Here is a 20,807-nt window from a genome sequence, read left to right on the forward strand (position 1 = left end):
ACGCAGCCCCGCGCGTTGACCAATCAGGACACGACGCGCCATGAGCAGGTGTGTGGGCGCGCGGCGTGGATTCACACGGCCCCCGCCACTCGAACGTGGAATTTCCGAGTCTTTAATTTCGAATGGGCAACACTTGCTCACGGCGGCCACTGGCGATTCTACTCACTCTACAGAGAGGCGAGGGCCAGAGTACAGGACGGGCCTTGCCGAGGCGTTGTGCCCCATGCCAATTCTGGCAGCACTTGTATTGCATTCGTGTACAGTAATTGTCGGAAAAAATATTGAATTGCACCAATAGGGAGGGGTCCTACCTCTTTTCCCACCTGCCCTTCTAACGAGTAATGCTGGTCATAAATTAAACCCATATTGTTAATTTCCAAATCTGGAATCTTGCCAAATTATGTTTTAAATCATATGTAATGCATACCTGTCAACCCATACGGTTTACCTGTATTCTTGTACAGGGAAATAGAGTTTTCAGGTCCATACGGCGTACAGCCGTTTCAATACGGGAAAAACTAATTTTCATAATCAACGTTTTTGGGTTTAGATCGCGTTATTTATAAATGTGTCGTAACCCTCCACCACCCGACACGGCCAATCAGTAAAAAAGTGGCACGTTGACAAAAAGACAAATAGTTCACTGCTTTAGCCCACCGGTGTGTTGAAACGTGAAACCACAACGTTTCCAATTTGAGTACGACGTTTCGCTGGTAATTGCGGTTTTTAAGTTTTATTCAGTATCTCGGCGGTGACAACAAACCGAAAAACAAACCGAAACCCGAGGGGGCGCCCCCTCACTCGCGCCCTAAAGGTCCCGCTCAGTCACCGACCCATCCTCTGGGCCGGGATCACCCGTGCCACAGCATCGGAGGGGAAGCCTCCCCTTCCAGCCACGCACACCTTCACCCCCGGATGCCGGCGAGGACCTCCCACCCCCCCCCCCCCCGCCCTAGCCCACCCTGGGCAGCGGCCACTTCCATCGTTCCCTTGCGGCCTCGCGCCCCATTTTCCCTTGGTCCATCTCTACCACCCTTTCCAACAGTCTCCTCGCAGCATAGCATGTCTCCAACGGGGACGTCAGGGACCCCTCCAGCCCCTTCTTTCGCGCTTTCCACAGCGCCTCTTTCGTCGCTCCTATTACAGCCCACACCCGGTCCCTGTCCTCCCTCCCCACCCCCCGCAGCTCTCCCCACATGACGTCCCGTGCCGTCACCCTTGATAGAGCGAAACGGGCCAGCAACGGCTTACTCCTCCTCCAGACTTCCTGGGCGAAAGGGCACGCCACCATCACATGCGCCGCAGTTTCATCCGCGTTGCAGCCCCTCGGGCACTTGGGGGTATGCGCCATTTGGCGGCTGTACAAGAAACCCCCGCGTCTCCAACCTGTCTCGGACAGCCAGCCATGACAGGTCCCGCTGCTCCTTCGTGAGCACTGCCGACGCCACATTCCTCCAAATCTTCCCGTGCGTCTCCCTCCTCGCACCGGCCACCTCGTCACAGGCCTCCTCCTTCTCCACCGCAGCCCGCACCTCCCTGGGGGCCCACCGACCCCCCCACCGGCTCAGGCCGTGCTGCCCGACGTAGCTCCCCACCACGTCGCTAACCCAGCCCCCCGGCCAGTCCAAAGGGGTGCTCCTTCCTGCCTCAGTCATCCCGAGCCCCCGCAACCGCCACGTCAGTCGGTACCTCATATACCACGCTGCCTTGCCCCGCGGCTCCGCAGAGAAGAACAGCCGCAGCGCATTGCAGACAAAGGTCGATTGCAGGGTATACCCCACATTTGGGGCACCCCTCCCCCCATTCTGGACCTGCAGACACACCACGGCCCTCCTCACCCTCTCCATCCCTCCCCCCCAGATAAACCTGAAAATCGCCGTGGTCAAGGCCTTAGCCTCCCTCCCACCTGGCGGGTACACCTGCGCCAAGTAGTTTAGGGGTGGTAATATTTCTGTTTTAACCACCATAATTCTACCGGCCATCGTGAGCCGCCTCCCAGCCCACTTACCCAGGCAGCCCTTTGCCTTCCTCACCCCCTTCTCCCAGTTACCTTCCCCCATCCTATCCCCACAGAAAAACACCCCCAGTATCTGTATCCCCTCTGTTTGTAGACTCAGCTCCGGCGGCCGACCCTCGAAAAGCCTCGGGTCTCCAAAAACCATGAGCTGACTTTTCCCCACACTGACCTTCAATCCGGAGGCCGCGCAGAACCTCCCCATCCCCTCCATTGCCCTCCATACCGATGCCACGTCCCTGCATAGCACGGCCACGTCGTCCATGTACAGGGTCACCTTTCCCTGCTCCTTGCTCCCCGGTATTACCACCCCCCCAATCCTCTGGTCATTCCTTATCATCTGCGCCAGCGGCTCCATGCACATGACAAATAGCACTGGGGACATCGGGCATCCCTGCCGCACCCCCGATCCCACTGGGATGATCCCGGAGCATTCCCCATTTATCAGGAGCCTGGCCCTGAGCCCCCCATAGAGTCGCTTCACCCACTCCACCAGGGGCCCGCACACCCCCATCCTCTCCATCACCGCCAGCATGAATTCATGAGAGAGGCGGTCGAAGGCCTTGTCCAGGTCCAGACTTAGGATCCCCAACGGACACCCCCTCTCTCTCTCGCCTTCAATCGCCTCCCTCAAGACCACCAAAGTGTCCGCGATCCTCCTCCCCGGGACCGCACACGTCTGGTCCGGCCCCACCACCTCACCCACCACCTTCCCCAGTCGCCCTGCCAGCACCCTTGCCACGATCTTATAGTCCGCGTTCAGGAGGGTTATTGGCCTCCAACTTCCCAGGTCCCTACGCTCCCCCTTCCCTTTATAAATCAGTGTCACCAGGCCCTCCTGCATGTCGTCCGGTACCTGCCCCTCCTCCAACGTTTCCCTACAAATTTGCACAACATCCTCCTTCAGGAGTTCCCAGAATTTTATGTAAAAGTCCGCCGGGATCCCGTCCGGGCCTGGGGTCCTGTTCTTGTTCAGCCCCTTCACCGACCCTTCCACTTCCTCCCATTGAATCCTCTCCCCTAGCGCCTCCGGGTTCTCAACCCTCTTCGCCAACGCTCCCAGCAGCTCCTCCCGCGGCCCCCGATCTATCCCTTTCCCTTTATACAACTCCCCATAAAAGTCCTCCGCTACACTAATCATCCCTTCCGTCGTCACCTGTCTACCCCTAGTAGGACTAACCAGCTCCCTCATTTCATTGTCTCCCTCCCTACCCGCCTTAAGGAAAAAACGTGTACACTGCTCCCTATCCTCTGTTGCCCTGACCCTCGCCCTATACACTAATTGCCTAGCCCTCTTTTCCAGGACTGAGGCTACCCTCCCCTTCATCTCTGCTATCCTTTCTCCCACCGGGAACCCTAGCCCTAGCAGCCCATACAGCCTTTCTAACCTAGCGTTCCATTGTCTCAAATCCCTACCCACCCCCTTTCTTCTACTGTAACACTGAAAGAACGTTCTGATCCTACACTTTACATGCCCCCACCACTCCACCCTCGTGGGGAAGCACACCTGCAGCGTCCTCCAGCTGGCATACGCTCGCTTGAAATCCTCCACCAACTCCTGCTCCGCCAGCAAGCCCACATTCATCTTCCACACGCCCTTCCCCCTCTTCACCCCCCCCCCCGGGATCACAAGCTCCGCCACCACCATTCTGTGATCCGAGAGGGGAAAAGGTTCCACCCCCGCGCTGCCCACGTTTACCTTGTCGGAAACGAAGATAAAGTCAATGCGTGACTGTGCTCCCCCACTCTTGTCCGCCCACGTGAACTCTGGCCGCGTGCCGTGCATCCTCCTGAACGTATCCACCATCCCAAAGGTCCCCATCAGCTCCCTCAGTTCCCTGGAAGAGGAATCTAACTTCCTCCTCCCCTTCACCGACACCAGGTCCGCCAGGCCTAACGGGCAATTAAAATCGCCCCCCACGATGACCTGCCTCCTGGTGGCCAGTAGGCCCGCCAGGCTCTCCCACACCTCCTTCCTTTCCATGCACCGTACCGGGGCGTACACGTTTATCAGCCGAAGCTGCACGCCCTGGTAAGTAGCGTCTAGACAGAGAAGCCGACCCGGTATTATTTCCTGGGTCCCTTCTACACTCATTCCCCGTCTTCCTATAAGGGTGACCACACCTGTGCACCTGCTCTCGTTGCTGCCAGACCAAAAGTACTGTCCCTTCCATCCGTCCAGCAGAGCCTCCGACCCTAGGGTGTAGGGGAGGTGACATTCCTGGAGGAAGATTACATCGCTTCTGGTGAGCTGCAGCCACTGCATGATTGCCCCCCTCCTTCCCTTCCCCTTCATCCCTCTCACATTGACCGATGCTGCGGATATGTCCATGCCGGGGCGTGATTTATCCCGTGTCGGACTCCGGCGCGCGCTCCCTCCTCCTGCCTTTGCCCGCCTTCCCCTTAACCGTTTTCCTCCCCTTTGATTTACGGGGCTTTCCCCGGATCAAACGTTCCCCCCCTTCCCCCCACCTCCACCCCGACTCTCCCGAGTCCGGCGCGGATCCTGAAGGGCTCGTGTCTTCCTGGGGACTAGCTCCTATCAGGACTCTGTCCCGCTTCCTTTTCCTCCCCCCCACTTCCTCCCATGCTTCATCCGCCCCTTCCTCCACCCGCTGCCCCACCTCGCCCTCCTCTCCTGTCACCTCCGACCAGTTCCCCAGCGGCGTTCCCGAGTCCTCCATGCTGTCTCCCCTTCCCTCCTCCGCCCCCTCCAGTGGTGGTGGTGCTCCGTCCCCCGCCGATCCCCCTCCCTCCCCCTCCATGCCGTCTCCCCTTCCCTCCTCCGCCCCCTCCAGTGGTGGTAGTGCTCCCTCCCCCGCCGATCCCCCTCCCTCACCCTCCTCGGGGGGCCGCGGTTCCTCCACCTCCCCTTTCCCTTCCCCTTCCCGCTCCCGGCCCGCTTCCCGTCCGGCAGCCTCCGTCGCCTCCTCCACCTGGCCACTCCGCCATGCCCGCGCCCTGTTAGCGTAGGATTCTGGGCAGGTCCTGTACAAATGCCCTCTGCTGCCGCACAGGTTGCAAAGGGCTGGCTCCCCGCACTCCTCCACCGTGTGGTCCAGCGCCCTGCACCTGTAGCAAACGCGCGCCACGCATGCTGCTGCCAGGTGCCCCCCTCCCCCACACCTCCTGCACAGCTTGGGCTGTCCCGCGTACACCACATAGCCCCTGTTTCCGCCGATGTTCAGAGCACTCGGGACATGCTTCAGTGCCCCCTCCCTCCGTCTTCAGACGCACCCTCCACTGCCTGGCCCCCGTCCATATCCCCGCCGCATCCAGCACCCTCTTGCAGCCCGACAGGACCACACAGTGCTGCCGCAGCCACACCTCCACGTCCTGATCATGCAACGCTTCATTATAAAGGAACACAGTCACGACCTTCGTCTCCAGGTCCGATAGCAACCGCGTCCTCATAGACGCCAGCGGCTTCTCCCCCGCCTTCTCCTCGAAACGGGCAAGGAATTTTTGCAGCAGGATGTTGGTGGTGAAGCTCACGTCGAATGCCCTCCCCCCCGGCAGGGCAATCAGGCAGTACAAGTCCTCCACCTCCACCTGCAGCATTCCCAGCACAACCGACCTCACGAAGGTCGTCCTGTCCAGGGTGACCCCCTCTTCCACATCTTCCTTAAACTCGACCCGCACGCAGTTGTGCCTCTTGGCCTGCAACGGGGTCAGGCCCGCCCCAGCTCCACCACGCCACCTCCCCGCTCCCCCGCCGGGCCTCCCCGCACCCACCGGGCCAACCCCCGCCGTCTTCTCCCTCCACTGCCCCCCTCCCGGCCCCTGGGCTGCGGGCGCCTCTCCTGCCCCTTCCTCCCCCTTCCGATCGGGGGTACTCCCACCCCCTCCTCCCGGCGCTCCCCCTCGTTCTCCTCCCCGCTCCTCCCTCCCCGCGCTCCCCAACCCCTCCACCCCCCCCACTCTCTTCCCTTGTTGCGCCTCACCCGACATCACCCTCGCACCAGACAGGCCCGCCCCGCTCCTACGGTCTCTCGCAGCGCCCGGGCGTCTTCCTCAGGCTGCGCCGTGCGCCGCGACTCCGTCTCCATCTCCATGTGCTCGCTGCAGCTGGGTCACTCCTCCCACAGCGCCCGCGGCTCACCCACCCTCCGGCAGCAAGGCCACCCCAGACCACCCGGTCTGGGGCCCTCGCACACCCCGGGGTGGCTGGAGAACCCACGGGACACCGACGAGCCGCAGCAGTGTATCAGGGAGAACCGGTTCAGGAACGCGTTTCGCTGGTATTTGCGTTCAGCGTCATCGGGCAATTCGCCAGAATGGTGAGGCTCTGCTCTGTCTCCCGTTCTTATATAGAGCAGCAGCAGGGTGACGTCATCATTAACTCATTAACTCATCAGGTGCAACGATTTGAGGGGGTGGGGTTATTGTAATTATATACTAGATTAGTAATCAGGCAGTTGTTTCGATGCGAGTTGTAGATTAGTAATCAGTTTTAATGTGTTTTATTGTGATTATGCTACGTTAGTAATCAGTTAGTGTTTGTTTCCCCTATAAGGAATTGTAATGTATCTTATTTAATAATACGCTTCCAGGCCGCACTAAGCCTGTAGCTGTCTGAGCGATTAAAGTTATTTCTGTTTCTCTCGATTTCAATGGATTCTCTAATTAGTCTTTGCCAGTAGTAACTAGTTTTACACAACACTTCAACGTTGTCAAAATCAATTGAGTGTCCCTGTTGGCAAGCATGTTCTGCCAATGCCGACAGTTGTGTTTGCGATAGTTTAATTTTTCTCTGGTGTTCTTTTATTCTTACACTAATGTTACGCCCTGTCTGTCCAATATAGCATCTGCCACATAAACAATTAATCCGATATACACCTTCTGTGGATAATTTAGGTAATTCGTCTTTAGTGCAAGTTACTAGTTGTTGAATTGTGTGTACTGTACCAAATCTTACTGTAATGTTTTGCTTTTGCAAAACACGGGCTAATTTGTCAGTTACTCCTGAGATAAATGGTATTTTTAAATCCTTTATATTAAGTTCACTTGCTTGCTTGTGTAATGTAGTAACTCCACGGGAGACGACTTCACGGGTAACACACTCTTTATTTTATCAAACTTGGTTACAGGTGACTAACACCTACTTTGTATCTCGGGTGACAAACACCCACTTAGCTACTTGGCGACTAACGCCCACTGAGTTACTCGGATGACCAACATCCACTTAGTACTCGGGTGACAAACACCCACTTAGCTACTTGGCGACTAACGCCCACTGAGCTACTCGGATGACCAACATCCTCTTAGCTACTTGGCGACTAACGCCACTGAGCTACTCGGATGACCAACATCCACTTAGTACTCGGGTGACAAACACCCACTTAGCTACTTGGCGACTAACGCCCACTGAGCTACTCGGATGACCAACATCCACTTAGCTACTCGGCGACTAACGCCACTGAGCTACTCGGATGACCAACATCCACTTAGCTACTCGGCGACTAACGCCACTGAGCTACTCGGCTTCACTAGGTCTTCAGCTCCGTCTTCGGGTCTTCAACTGGGTAACTCTCCCCGAGTGCTCTCGCGCGTCCCCCTTTATACCCCACCTGCGGACGTCGCTGCGAGCACCCACTTATTCGACCAATCGCCGGGCGCTGGCTACGATCCTCTTTTCCCACATCTCATCGTGCCTCACCACTCACTCCGCGCCGCCTCGTCATCTGTCACTCCCGGCGCGCGCGTCCACACCACGCCCACAACGCGTGCCCAACCCCGCACCCCGCGCCGCCCCGTGATCCATCACTGTCACAGTCGGCGCACGTCAATACCACCACTACATCACCCCCTACCACATAGCTCGCAGCCGCCCCGGCTGCTACAAAAATATACAAACCCTCCCTGTGTGCCCCGTAACACAACACAACAACAAGAACAACAACTAAGCTAACAACACAACACGACGCGAACACCACCATCCGCAACCCTCAACCAATGCCACCGCGACAATAGAACAATATATACAAACCGGCGAGTGACAATAGCAATGTGTATACAAAAAAAATAAATGGAAAAATTTTTTTTTTCTTTCGACTCGTGCAGTGTCCCCTTTTCTTCCGAGCGTCCCTACAACGGGACATTACCCCGGCAGAGGGGAACACCGGGCGAGCTCGGTGTAGAGCACAAAAAAACCGTCCTCATGAAAATTGTTGAGACCTAGCCCGAGTCCGCCTTGCCGGTCCGTCGTACGGCACCAGACGCGGTTGAACGTCCGGTGGTGCCGGCGGTTCAGGAAGACATCGGCCAGGCATCGAGGACTCGTGCGTGCCCCGGGGTTCAGGCTCTCGACGGTCAGCAGCCGTCAAGCCCGAGGCACCTGGGGGTGGGTCAGGTGGAGACACGTGAGGATCAGCCTGCGACACCTCCCTCCCCGAGTCGACGGTCACATCACACGCCCGGTCGTCACGGCACAGAACGGGGTCACACGGTGCCGCATAGGGCTTCAGTCGGGAGGGGTGCACATACCAACGGCGTTTCCCCCATTTAATCTGTATACTCTGGGGCCGTGCAACCCGCACAATTTCCACCGGTCCCCTCCAAGGTCTCAACAACTTGGGGGACGTAGCCAACGGTGCATGTGGACAATGCAGCCAGGCCTTATCGCCTGGTTTCCAATCATGCGTATGCACCCTCCGCTCATGCAATTTCTCGTTTGCAATTTGCCGCGACCGCGAATTCAACCTTGCCCCCTCCCGCGCTTCAGTCAATTTGGCGATATTAAATTTGATGTGGTCTGCCAATTTAGATTTTGCACGTGGCTGGGAAATCCCCAGTTGGACGTCCATGGCCGGATCGGCCTCCCGCCCATACATGAGAAAAAATGGGGAAAACCCTGTCGCCGCATGAGGGGCCATTCGATAGGCCGCGAGTACCCCCGGCACCTGTAAGTCCCAATCAACCTGATCGTCGCAGACCTGTTGGCACAACATAGACGTAATCGTTCTGTTCAGACGCTCAACCATCCCGTCAGTCTGCGGGTGGTAGGGGGAAGTACGCACTTTCTTTGTACCCAACAGGTCGCACACCTCGCGCAACAAAACGCTCGAAAAATTCTTCCCTTGATCCGTCAGCAAGCGTTCGGGGGCGCCCTTGTCCAACACATAACCCTGGACAAAGGCGTCCGCCACCGCCGCAGCCGACTGGTTGGCGAGCGGCCATGCCATAGGCCATCGGGTGAAGTATTCCACGCCAACCAGCAGGAACCTATTTCCCCTTGGTGTAACCGGAAAGGGCCCCAAGATGTCCAACGCTACCAATTCGTTTATACGCGAAACCTGAATGGATTGCAGCGGTGGATTAGCTGCCAATGGTGGCGGTTTCCTTTTGGCGCACCCTACGCATCCCTTAAGAATATTCGCCACGTCGTTACCCATCCCCGGCCAATAATAGTCTCGCTGGATTAGGGCGAGCGTTTTGTGAAAACCCAGATGCATGAGCCGTTCATGAGCTGCCAGAACAACCCTACCCCGCATAGCAACAGGCACCACGAGCACGTGACGCCGGGACATGTTGTCCCACCTCATCAACAGGCCCTGTCTGCACACCCAGGAACCGACCCGCGCCTCCCCTTGTTCGGGAGCGCCAACTTTCCGACGCAGCGTAAGTAGGGAGCTGTCGGACATCTGGAGGCGGCCCCACTCAATGAGGGGCAACGACAACAGCGAATCCCTCCCCGTGGGGGCGTCCTCTCCCGGGGTGTCAGTGGCGGCGAGCGCAGCTCCCGGGGTGCCGGCGACCGGGGGTTTGCACCGCGCTGATCCCAACAAACATGTGCAGTCCGTGCACGGCGGCAACCGCGACAAGGCGTCCGCGTTTGAGTGCCGCAACCCTTTTCGGTAAATCGTCGTGAATTGGTAGTCTTGAAGGACCTCCAACCATCGGGACAATTGGCCCGATGGCTGCGCCACGCGCATAGCGTATTGTAGAGCCGCATGGTCCGTCCGGACCGTAAAATGACGGCCGTAAAGATACGGCCTGAATTGCTGTGTAAAAAACACAATGGCTAACAATTCACGACGAGTTACGCAATAGCGTTGTTCTGCGGGGGAAAGAACCCTACTACCGTAGGCGACCACCCGTTCAACCCCCCCGACCAACTGTGAGAGCACCCCCCCGATACCCGTATTGCTGGCGTCCGTGTCAAGCAAAAACGGTTGTGTGAAATCGGGGTAACACAAGGGGGGAGCCTGCACCAAAGCGTCACGGAGGGAGCAGAACGCATCCTCCTCCTCTGCCCCCCAGTGAAACCTCACACCCTTAGCCGTCAAAGCGTGCAGGGGCTTGGCTATGGTGGCAAATTGCTTGACAAAACGACGGTAATAGGAGGCAAAACCAATGAAACTACGAACCTCCGTGACCGAGGTTGGCGTTGGCCATGAGCTGACGCAATGCGTCTTAGCAGGGTCCGTCGAGATCCCTGAACGACTCACGATATGGCCCAAATACCTGACCGATTCCCGAAGCAGAAAACATTTAGCCGGTTTAAATTTTAGCTTAGCGGAACGCATCCTGAGGAACACCGCTCTCAGTCGCTGGAGGTGCTCCTCGAAAGTCCGACTAAAGACGATAATATCGTCAAGATAAATCAAACAGGTATCCCATTGGAGGCCCGACAAAACCAATTCCATGAGTCTCTGGAACGTGGCGGGAGCGGAATGTAAGCCCATGGGCAAACGGTTGAATTCAAAAAGGCCCCCAGGTGTCCGGAAAGCAGTTTTAGGTTTAGACTCGTTATCGAGTGGCAATTGCCAAAATCCAGAAAGCAGATCGAGTGTGGAAAAAAACTGCGCTCCCGCCAAGGCATCCAGCGACTCATCCATCCTGGGGAGCGGATACGCATCCGCCATCGAGATTTTGTTTAAGCGGCGGAAATCGACACAAAACCGCAAGGACCCGTCCTGTTTCTTTACTAGGACAATAGGAGCACCCCACGGACTAGAAGAGGGCGAAATGATATCGGCCGCCAACATATCATTAACCGCCGATTGCACATGTTCCTTCTCGGCCGGGCTGAGCCGGAAGGGATTCTGACGAATAGGGGCCGCGTCCCCTGTAGCTATGTGGTGGCGCAACAGGTCAGTGCAGCCGATATCGTACTTATGTTTGCTGAACACGTCAGCAAACTCGATGAGCAAACCCCTCAATGCTCCCAATTGCACCCCGGACAAGTTAGCAGAACCCGCACACAGCGAGTCCAACCACTCAGTCCCCTCATCACTTTGAGGATGCGACTCGACAGTAAAATCTGCTTGAGCCACGAGCCGTTCCTCAACGGGCAGCGGCGCGGCGTGAGCCAGCACCGTTCCCTGCGCAATTACGGCCGGCCTCGACTCCGTATTCAGGACCATTACGAACGGCTCACTGTCCCCTCTCACCACGGTTTGAGCAACCGCTAAGTCGAGGCCCTTACTGGCTCTGTTTGACGGCCCCAACAGCACCCCCTGTGCCTCCGCACCCACCTCGAGTGGCTTCCTGAACCGAAGGGGTACTAACATTTGCGATCCCGGGGGTACCCGTACAGTGTGAGTCGCCAGCGCCTGCACCGTCGCACAAACCGTGCGCACTTTGATAGGGCTCGACAAGAAGGCAACCCGCCGACCTGACGGAAGCTCTATGCAGGCCTGATCAATAAGAATTTTGATGGGCATTTTTGACAAAAAGTCCGTACCTAGCAAACAGGGAACGGCCAGCGATGATGATACAAAAATAGGGCCCGCTAATTTAATGTCCCCAATGCAAATAGTCGCCCGAATCTGGCCGATGATCCCCAGGGATCCCCCATTCGCCGCATAAAATGGCACGTCTACCGGCAGAAGGGGTCTACTTTGGACGGGAAGAATGTTATAAATAAGGTCCGAGATGATGGTGGCCGACGCACCCGTGTCAACAAGCACCCGGACCTCAACCCCGTCAATGAACCCCGTTACCACGGACGACCCGGCTGACGCAGCCACGATCCTGTGGGCCAATTCGGACCACTCGACTGCTTGCGGGCCGCGTACGGACCCCCCTCGCCGAATTGAACCCCCGGCACCCAGCCGCGAACCCCCCACCGCGAAGCGGCGACCCGAATGTGCCGTGTTTGTGGACCGAACGTGTGAGGTGCCGCGACTTGCCGGGTTTTGTTGGGATGACTTGTGGCCCTGGTCGTCGTCCCGACGTGGTCCTGCGGCGCGCGGACGCGGGGCCCGGCACCCGGCTGCGACGTGACCCCGAAGGCCGCAGTTGTAGCAGACGACGGACGTCGTAGGTTTCGGTTGCTCCAGCTTGCGGGGCGAACGTGTGGGCGAACGACCTCCCGTTCTCCACTCCCCCGGACACGATGCAGCGAAGCCCCGCTCCTGCACCGCAGCTGGCTGAGGTTCGGCGATCGTGGCGGCCAGTGCCGCATTCCCCGGCCATTTGCAGACGACCCCCGGCTTGCGTTTGAGGACCTCGTACGCGTGAATGCTCGTGGCGATCGCCAGGGAGCAGATCTCCATCTCGTCTGCCACGTTGATGGGGACCCCCAACTCGTGGGCCAACACCAGCAGCTGCTCCGTCACCATGGCGTCCTTCCCCTCCTTATCCATGCGGGGAAAAGCCGCGTCCGCCAAGGCGAGCAGTGCCGTGCGGTAGGCTAGCGTCGTTTCCCCAGCCACCTTCCGCCGATCGTAGAACTGGTGGCGGCACGTGGAGGGCGGCCCGAACACCTTCGCCATCAGGTGTAGTGCGGCCTGGAGCGTAGAGCGGGACGACCTTGCAGCAGATGTGAAGGCTGCAAGCGCGTCGTCGTCAAGCATCGCTGGCAACGCACGCAGGGCAGTGGTGTCGGACCACCCCGACATCTCCTGATGAGCGAGGAACCTTCGTTGGAAGGCTCCCCAGTCGCCCCCATCCGCCTTGAACGCCGACAGCGCGGGCAATCTTTGCTGGAGGACCCGATCGTCGTCGACGTCGGAGAGATTTTCCCGTGCTCCGCTGGAGTTGTGTAAAATGTCGGCTCGGTTGTCAGGCGCAAAATGGAGGGCTCCGGCGCGCGCCGATGACGTGGGCTGCGCTGCGCGGAGGTGTCCGGCCACGTGGCGTCCGTCTTTCCCGCCAATCGGTGGCGGCCCCCCAAAAACGGCGGCAACTTCCAGGCTTTTGGCGCGAAGCGCCCTTTGGCGGGAATCCTCCACCGTCGCTTCCTCCACGACCCCCGCAGCCGTTTTTCCGCTCGCCGGAACGGAGATGTCGGCCAAGACAGCGGCGGCGGCGAGTAGCAACTCCGCCAAGCGGGCGTGCGCGTCCTGGAGGCCGGTGTCGGAGGCAAGCGGAGCGTCGGCCATCACCGCGAAGTGCTGCATCGGCGGTAACTCCTCGTCCTCTACTCCCGAGGTCGGTGTCCCCGGTACGCCGTCGTCATCCCGACCTCGCTCGTGGGTACGGGTAGTCTTCCTTGTGTCCATACTTCTTGAAGACAGGTTTACTTCTGACGCCAGTTGTAATGTAGTAACTCCACGGGAGACGACTTCACGGGTAACACACTCTTTATTTTATCAAACTTGGTTACAGGTGACTAACACCTACTTTGTATCTCGGGTGACAAACACCCACTTAGCTACTTGGCGACTAACGCCCACTGAGTTACTCGGATGACCAACATCCACTTAGTACTCGGGTGACAAACACCCACTTAGCTACTTGGCGACTAACGCCCACTGAGCTACTCGGATGACCAACATCCTCTTAGCTACTTGGCGACTAACGCCACTGAGCTACTCGGATGACCAACATCCACTTAGTACTCGGGTGACAAACACCCACTTAGCTACTTGGCGACTAACGCCCACTGAGCTACTCGGATGACCAACATCCACTTAGCTACTCGGCGACTAACGCCACTGAGCTACTCGGATGACCAACATCCACTTAGCTACTCGGCGACTAACGCCACTGAGCTACTCGGCTTCACTAGGTCTTCAGCTCCGTCTTCGGGTCTTCAACTGGGTAACTCTCCCCGAGTGCTCTCGCGCGTCCCCCTTTATACCCCACCTGCGGACGTCGCTGCGAGCACCCACTTATTCGACCAATCGCCGGGCGCTGGCTACGATCCTCTTTTCCCACATCTCATCGTGCCTCACCACTCACTCCGCGCCGCCTCGTCATCTGTCACTCCCGGCGCGCGCGTCCACACCACGCCCACAACGCGTGCCCAACCCCGCACCCCGCGCCGCCCCGTGATCCATCACTGTCACAGTCGGCGCACGTCAATACCACCACTACACTTGCGCGCTTACGACCGTGCAAATCTTTCGGTCGTTTTTTAACCCACTTCCCGTGATCCAATCGAGCTGACATTTTGCACACAGACTCGTTGTGCGTGACAATTAATTTTCGTGAAATTTTTTTTCCAAATTTTTACAATTTTTAGGAATTTTTTTTATGTTTAATTACCATTGCTTAATGGTGGCAGACAATCATCTGACCCATAGGTGGCAGCCATCTCAAGCCAGAGGACGAGAGGACTCTAGCCGCCACGCATATAAAGGATTTATAGTGAAAAACTTTGTTTTTACGGGTTAATTTTTTAAATCCTTTATATTAAGTTCACTTGCTTGCTTGCGCGCTTACGACCGTGCAAATCTTTGTGTCGTTGTTTAACCCACTTCCCGTTACCCAATCGAGCTGACATTTTGCACACAGACTCGTGCGTGACAATTTATTTTCGTGAAAATGTTTTTCCAAAATGTTACACTTTTTAGGTAATTTTTTTTTTATATTTAATTACCAATTGCTTAATGGTGGCAGGCAATCATCTGACCCATAGGTGGCAGCCATCTCAAGGCAGAGGACGAGAGGACTCTAGCCGCCCGTTTCAAAGACCAATGTGGGCTGGGTTGTGGCCCATTGAACACGCATATAAAGGATTTATAGTGAAAAACTTTGTTTTTACGGGTTAATGTTTTAATAATCTGATCGCTTTCAGCAGTGTTGCTTTGCGATCGTGATTTGGCATTTAGTGCTGTTAATTTGAGCATTATTGTAGCCATTCTGTCTTAGTGCTTCTTTAACATGTTTAATCTCTCTCACTAGACTTTCACCATCTGACACTGTTTTAGCCCGATGTATGAGCGTCTTGATAAGAGAGGATTTCTGAGCTGGGTGATGATGCGAATCTGCATTCAGATAGGCATCAGTGTGCGTTTGTTTTCTGTAAACGCTGTGTGTTATTTTACCATTTAGGCCATGCCCAAGTAAAATATCCAGGAACGGGAGTGTGTTATTCACCTCCATTTCCATGGTGAACTGAATGGCAGGGTTTTGTGCATTGAGATGGTTTAGAAAATCGTTAAGTGTATTTTTACCATGTGGCCAGACAACCAAAGTGTCATCCACATATCTAAACCAAAAGAATGGTTTTAATGTGCTCGAGGCAAGTGCTCTGGTTTAAAAGTTTTCCACGTACAAATTTGACATAGCAGGAGATAAAGGAGAGCCCATTGCTGCTCCCTCCCTTTGTTTAAAGAATTCGCCTCTCCATAAGAAGTAAGTGTTATTTAAACAATGGTCAGCGAGTTTCGGAATATTTTTTGGTAAACCTCTATTCTTTACCAGTGTATCAAGTAATTTAAGCGACTCGCTCACTGGAACCTTAGTGAATAGCGAAATCACATCAAAACTCACCAAAATATCATTAGGGTTAAGTTTAATATTCACAAAAGGCAATCCTTTGGATTGCCTTTTGGATTGCAACTCTCATGTTCACGTCCTTTGTATTGCACTCTCATGGTGCTAATCTCTCATTAACACTGCTGTTGTGCGCATATGCGGACATGATACTCTTATGTGGCGACGGAAGCTCATTCATGCTAATCTCCCTCCCTAATCCCTCTCTCCCTAATTTGCCCCATTAACACAACTGACGTGCTTATGTCCGTGGATGGAGTTCCTTTCCATCTCAGACCCCGCTTGCTTGACCATCGCCACATATATAACCTTGTAACTGCTCTCTCGCTTGTTCAGCAGTTCCACTGCTGGATTATATTTTTCCGCCTGAGGACGACCGCTTGTGTTGCGATCAAAATGTCGTAATTTATTTTATTTTATACCTACGTGACTTTACCGAAAGAACCAAAGAGTATGGATTCCTGCAGTCACGAAAGCTTCAAATCAAGAATGTACATTTACGTTTTCTTGTGTGATTGTAAACTTACCTTTTGTTTTAAGTGCTGAAGAAAGAAATAATGACACCAAAAACACGTTGTTGCTGTGTATAATTATTTATTTGATTAACTTTTTCAATAAAGAAACGTAAAATTTAAAGCGAATTTACGTAAAAATATTTCTTCCGCTCGACCTTCTTCTGCGGGAGTGTATCCACCCGCTCATGATTACTAATGATGGGGGGGGGGGGAGCTCTTTTGCAGTGACGTAACATACGGATATAGCAGTGTACTGCATATATAAATTTTTTACCGTCACTTTCTGTAAAGAAACGCCATATTTGCGTAATAAATTATTTAATTCAGCTCGACCTTCCTCTGTGTTAGTGTAAAAATACACCCACTCATGAATATTACTGAGGCGGATGGGGCCTCATGTGGAGTGATGTCAAATTAGCGATTTAGTGGGATGTAGCTATATTTATTTATTTATTGCGCGCCATCGACCATACCAACTCACGCTAATTGCGTGGGGGGGCGGACCCTGCCAAGTGATGCGCGTTCAGTCGAGCTCACGGGGGACATTTTCTTTTACGCGTTTAACATGTGTAATGCGAGCGTAAATGGGGTTGCTGCTGGACTCTGGCCCAATCACACGACCCGGGGTATTGGGGGCGGAGCCCGGTATGGGGGGCGTGTGAGAGGGGCCGCCGTTCACCTCGGCTCCAATGGAAAGCGAGGTGAATGGAGGTGGAGCCACCAGGGCAGTATGGGAAGGCTGGATCTGACGACCCGGAAGGGAGGAGTCAGGGTCACGTGGGAGAGATGATATAGAGGGGAGCCCGGAAGAGATCGGGGCCAGTTGATGGAGTGAAGAAGCGGGACCACGTTGGGTGGCCACCGCGCCATTAGCCACGTGGCTGATGGGGCTTCGGCACACCGTCGGCCAGCGGTGTGCGGAGCGGGAGAAGGAGCTGACAGAGGAGCCTGCGGGGCACGCGAGAGGAGCATGCGTGGCACGCAAGAGGAGCGTGCGGGGCACGCGAGAGGAGCATGCGTGGCACGCGAGAGGAGCATGCGGGGCACGCGAGAGGAGCGTGCGGGGGACGCGAGAGGAGCGTGCGGGGCACGTGAGAGGAGCGTGCGTGGCACGCGAGAGGAGCGTGCGTGGCACGTGAGAGGAGACGCTGGTCCCTCGTCAGGACCAGCGGGGTGTGAGGACGAGTGGAGGAGCTGAGGAGGAAGCGCGTGCGTGGGGCGCGCGAGAGACGACGCTGGTCCGTGGAGCAGACCAGTGGGGTGCAGAGAAGAACCTGAATAAAAGACAAGCGGAGACTAGCAGTGCTTAACGGAGTCTTTTATTACACTGGAGTCAGAAGTGGAACGAGATGTCGAAACATCTCAAGAAAAAGAATATACCTGCACCATCTTCAGAAGACGAAGAGGACCTTCCTCTGGCGGTGGCGGTCCCGTCCATGGAAGGCGTGGGCGAAGTGGCGGCGAGCGACACGACAGGAGTACAAGATGTCGTCGGGGCGGCCGGGCCGTCTGCGTCGACGGGCGCTGAGGACGGCTGGCGACACGTGGCAGTCCAGCTTGATTCGCTGCGGGCCGTTCTGCTGGATTTTGTCATCCTGGTGGCGCCAGCGACGATGCCGGATCGGCCACGCGGCGGGCCTTCGAGCGGGGTGCCTTCGGGTGGGGCCGAGCCGTCCGCCATTGGGGCCTCTGCGACGCTTCCCGCCCTCTCCGACACGCGGCAGGACGCCGCCATCTGGGGTGTGGTCGCGGACGAACGGCGGGAAGCCGCCATCTTGTCGCCGCCGCGGCGGGAAGCCGCCGTCATCTTGAACATTGCGGCGAAGAGGCGGCCATGCGCTGCCATCTCGGAGGCGCCGCGTGGTGTGCATCCTGCTGCTGAGCAGCTGTTTTGCGGGAAGGAGCCGCAAGGAGAGGGCGCCAACGCTGCTGCTGCCGGGGCGGGAGTACCCCCGTCCTGGCTCGTGTGCGAGACACCGGAGCAGTCGCGGGAGGATGCCGCGCTCACCGTCCGAGTTCTTCGAGGCGTCTCAAGTCACTACCCTGCCATCGTCTGCTCGCTGCAGCCCCGGGCGAGTCGTCACGATATGCACCCGGCCCTAACACACACCTCACCCATCTTGCTTGTGCCGGGGTGCGATTGTTGTATGTCTCGAGCGTGCGGAGCGCAGGTCGGGATGTGTGTGTGCGTGAGGATGGACGGGCTGTCTGCTTGTGTTGCTCTGTGTCAAATAGTGGTTATGCGTTGCGGCATGGGGATGTTATCTTGATGGCGAGGTTAATTATTAATTCGGTTACGTCGAGTGTCCCGCGCTGTTACTATCCCGTGGGTTGCTGTGTGCGACGTGGTTATTTTGATAATTATTTTTGCTGCACGGTGCGACAGGGTTAATGGTGTGTTGTCTGCCTGCAGCTCTGCTTGCGATTGTGCATAATGTACGACCTGTGTGGAACTTTGCTGCTTGTAATCGCGATATGCTGACTGCACGTACTGTATAGACTGTCTTTCTGTACGGATGCGGTGCATTGTTTGGACCATTGGGTTCGGGATTGTTATTAGTTGTGCGTACCTGTTCGGAAATTGGTAAATTCGTGGGGGACCCTAAATTTTGGTTGTATGGGTGTTCGTGCACACGAGATTGCATGTATGTTCATCGGAAATTGCGAGTGTTGAGGGATGGGGTCGTAAATTTCCGCCAAGTGGCGTCGCTCTTGCGGCCAGGGGTTGCATTGCGAGTTGGTGTGTGTGAGCAATGTGTCTTGGTCAACTATGGGTTAAAAATTCCCCCGATACAACTGCTGTGCGCAGCGAGCTGCGGCTATGCGTCGTATCGTTGGGGGTTGTTAAAACGTGACAGGGGATGTGTGTTGTGACCCCCAGCGAGGGGCAGCTGGGGTGCACGCACGGGAAAAACTGCCAAAGTGGTCGCACGTTGGGCCGCCATTTTGGCTAGCGCGGGAAATCGCTGGGATGCGCTCGGCGCATGGGGCCGCCATTTTGAGCGCGAGCGGGAAAGCGCGGGGATGCGCTCGGCGCATGGGGCCGCCATTTTGAGCACGCGCGGGAAATCGCGGGGATGCGCTCGGCGCATGGGGCCGCCAATTTGTGCGCGCGCGGGAAATCGCGGGGATGCGCTCGGCGCATAGGGCCGCCATTTTGTGCGCGCGCGGGAAATCGCGGGGATGCGCTTGGCGCAGGGGGCCGCCATTTTGAGCGCGTGGGGAAAACCTCAATGGGGCGCTTCGCGTGTGCCGCCGCCATTTTGAGTATACACGTCGAGCCGCGGGGATGCGGTTATGGATATCATCCCTTGACTCTCGTGTTGCGCTCTAACTTGTGTGCGTGCATTGCGTGTTGTGCGCAATGCTGGCGTGTTGGCGCCCATCGGGGTAACAGGAGCATAGTGGCCCGTGTCTGACTAAGGGGGGGCGTGTCATTGCACCAGCATTTTGGGACAGAGATGCTGGCTGGGTTCTATTCTGGGGCAAATATTTCACCAGTATACACCTGCCATTGTTGAGTGGGTGATGCACGAGTTGTGGTCACATCGGCCTATGGCCGATGGCTGACCTGACAGCCCGGAGGCAAGACACTCCGTGGTATGTCTCAAACTAATGGGCCGTATGCTCATATGGCTCGGGGAGTCGGGGTTCCGTCGTGCGGTGGCAGACTGTGAACCTGGTGGGCCGGGGGCTCACGGAATTCAGGAGTAGAGGTTCCGTTACGTGTCAGCGAACGGGGAGACCTGGCTAGCATGGGGCGGGGATTCCCCTTGCGGGTCCTCCAGCGGGAAGGGCCGCGGACTTGTTCCGCTCTGGGTTATGACGTTATTGAAGGTATAGGGTAACTAGTCCTGCAGATCTTATTCGGGGATATGGATATTGTGGGGGTTCAAGCGATTGGAATATGGCCAGTGGACGTTGCTGTGGTTGGCCGACCACTGTGAGGGCAAAGGCAAGTTAAATGTTGCCGCTGGGGAGCGTGGCTCTCTCCACGCGAGGGTGTGCGGCTGGGGGCTGTGTTGAGAGTGACAGTGGGTAGATGCTGTGTACGTGAGATGTCTGTGCTGGTCCTCAAGGGAGGACTGCTGATGGGCAAGAGCAGGAAAATTTTTGTTGTCACGTGTAAATAATATTTTTTAGTTAAAATGTAAATATTGGGGCATCCATTGCGTCGATTTTTGGGTATTTATTGCGGTTCTCCTTACGCGGGGCGGATTTAGATCATCTCCACTACCCTGGGGCCGGGTGGCTGTCGTGTACGACATGCGGATGTGCGTTTCGTTGTGCTGTGACTCAGGGGGTTGGGTTCTCCTTCTCGTCACAGATTTTCGGCGCCTGCCACATTGGGTGTCACCGGTTGTGCTAACCGGATGTGGACTTGAAGGGGGAGTGGAGCGCCTGTTCATCACTCCTGCTCTAGCAGTTGCTCTCTGAAGTTGGACTTGAGCCAGGCAGATGGACTAGCAACACGGACACGCTCTAAGACACTGCATTCCTGGTTTATGCGCGTCGGCCATTCTTGCGTGTCGGTTACCATTGTTGTGCATTGCTTTCCATTCCTTAATTCTTCTGGCTTGTTGCACGGAGGACGGGCCGGTGTTCCC

Source organism: Lampetra planeri, chromosome 41, assembly GCF_965212315.1.
Source record: "Lampetra planeri chromosome 41, kcLamPlan1.2.h2, whole genome shotgun sequence".
Lineage (NCBI taxonomy): Eukaryota > Metazoa > Chordata > Hyperoartia > Petromyzontiformes > Petromyzontidae > Lampetra > Lampetra planeri.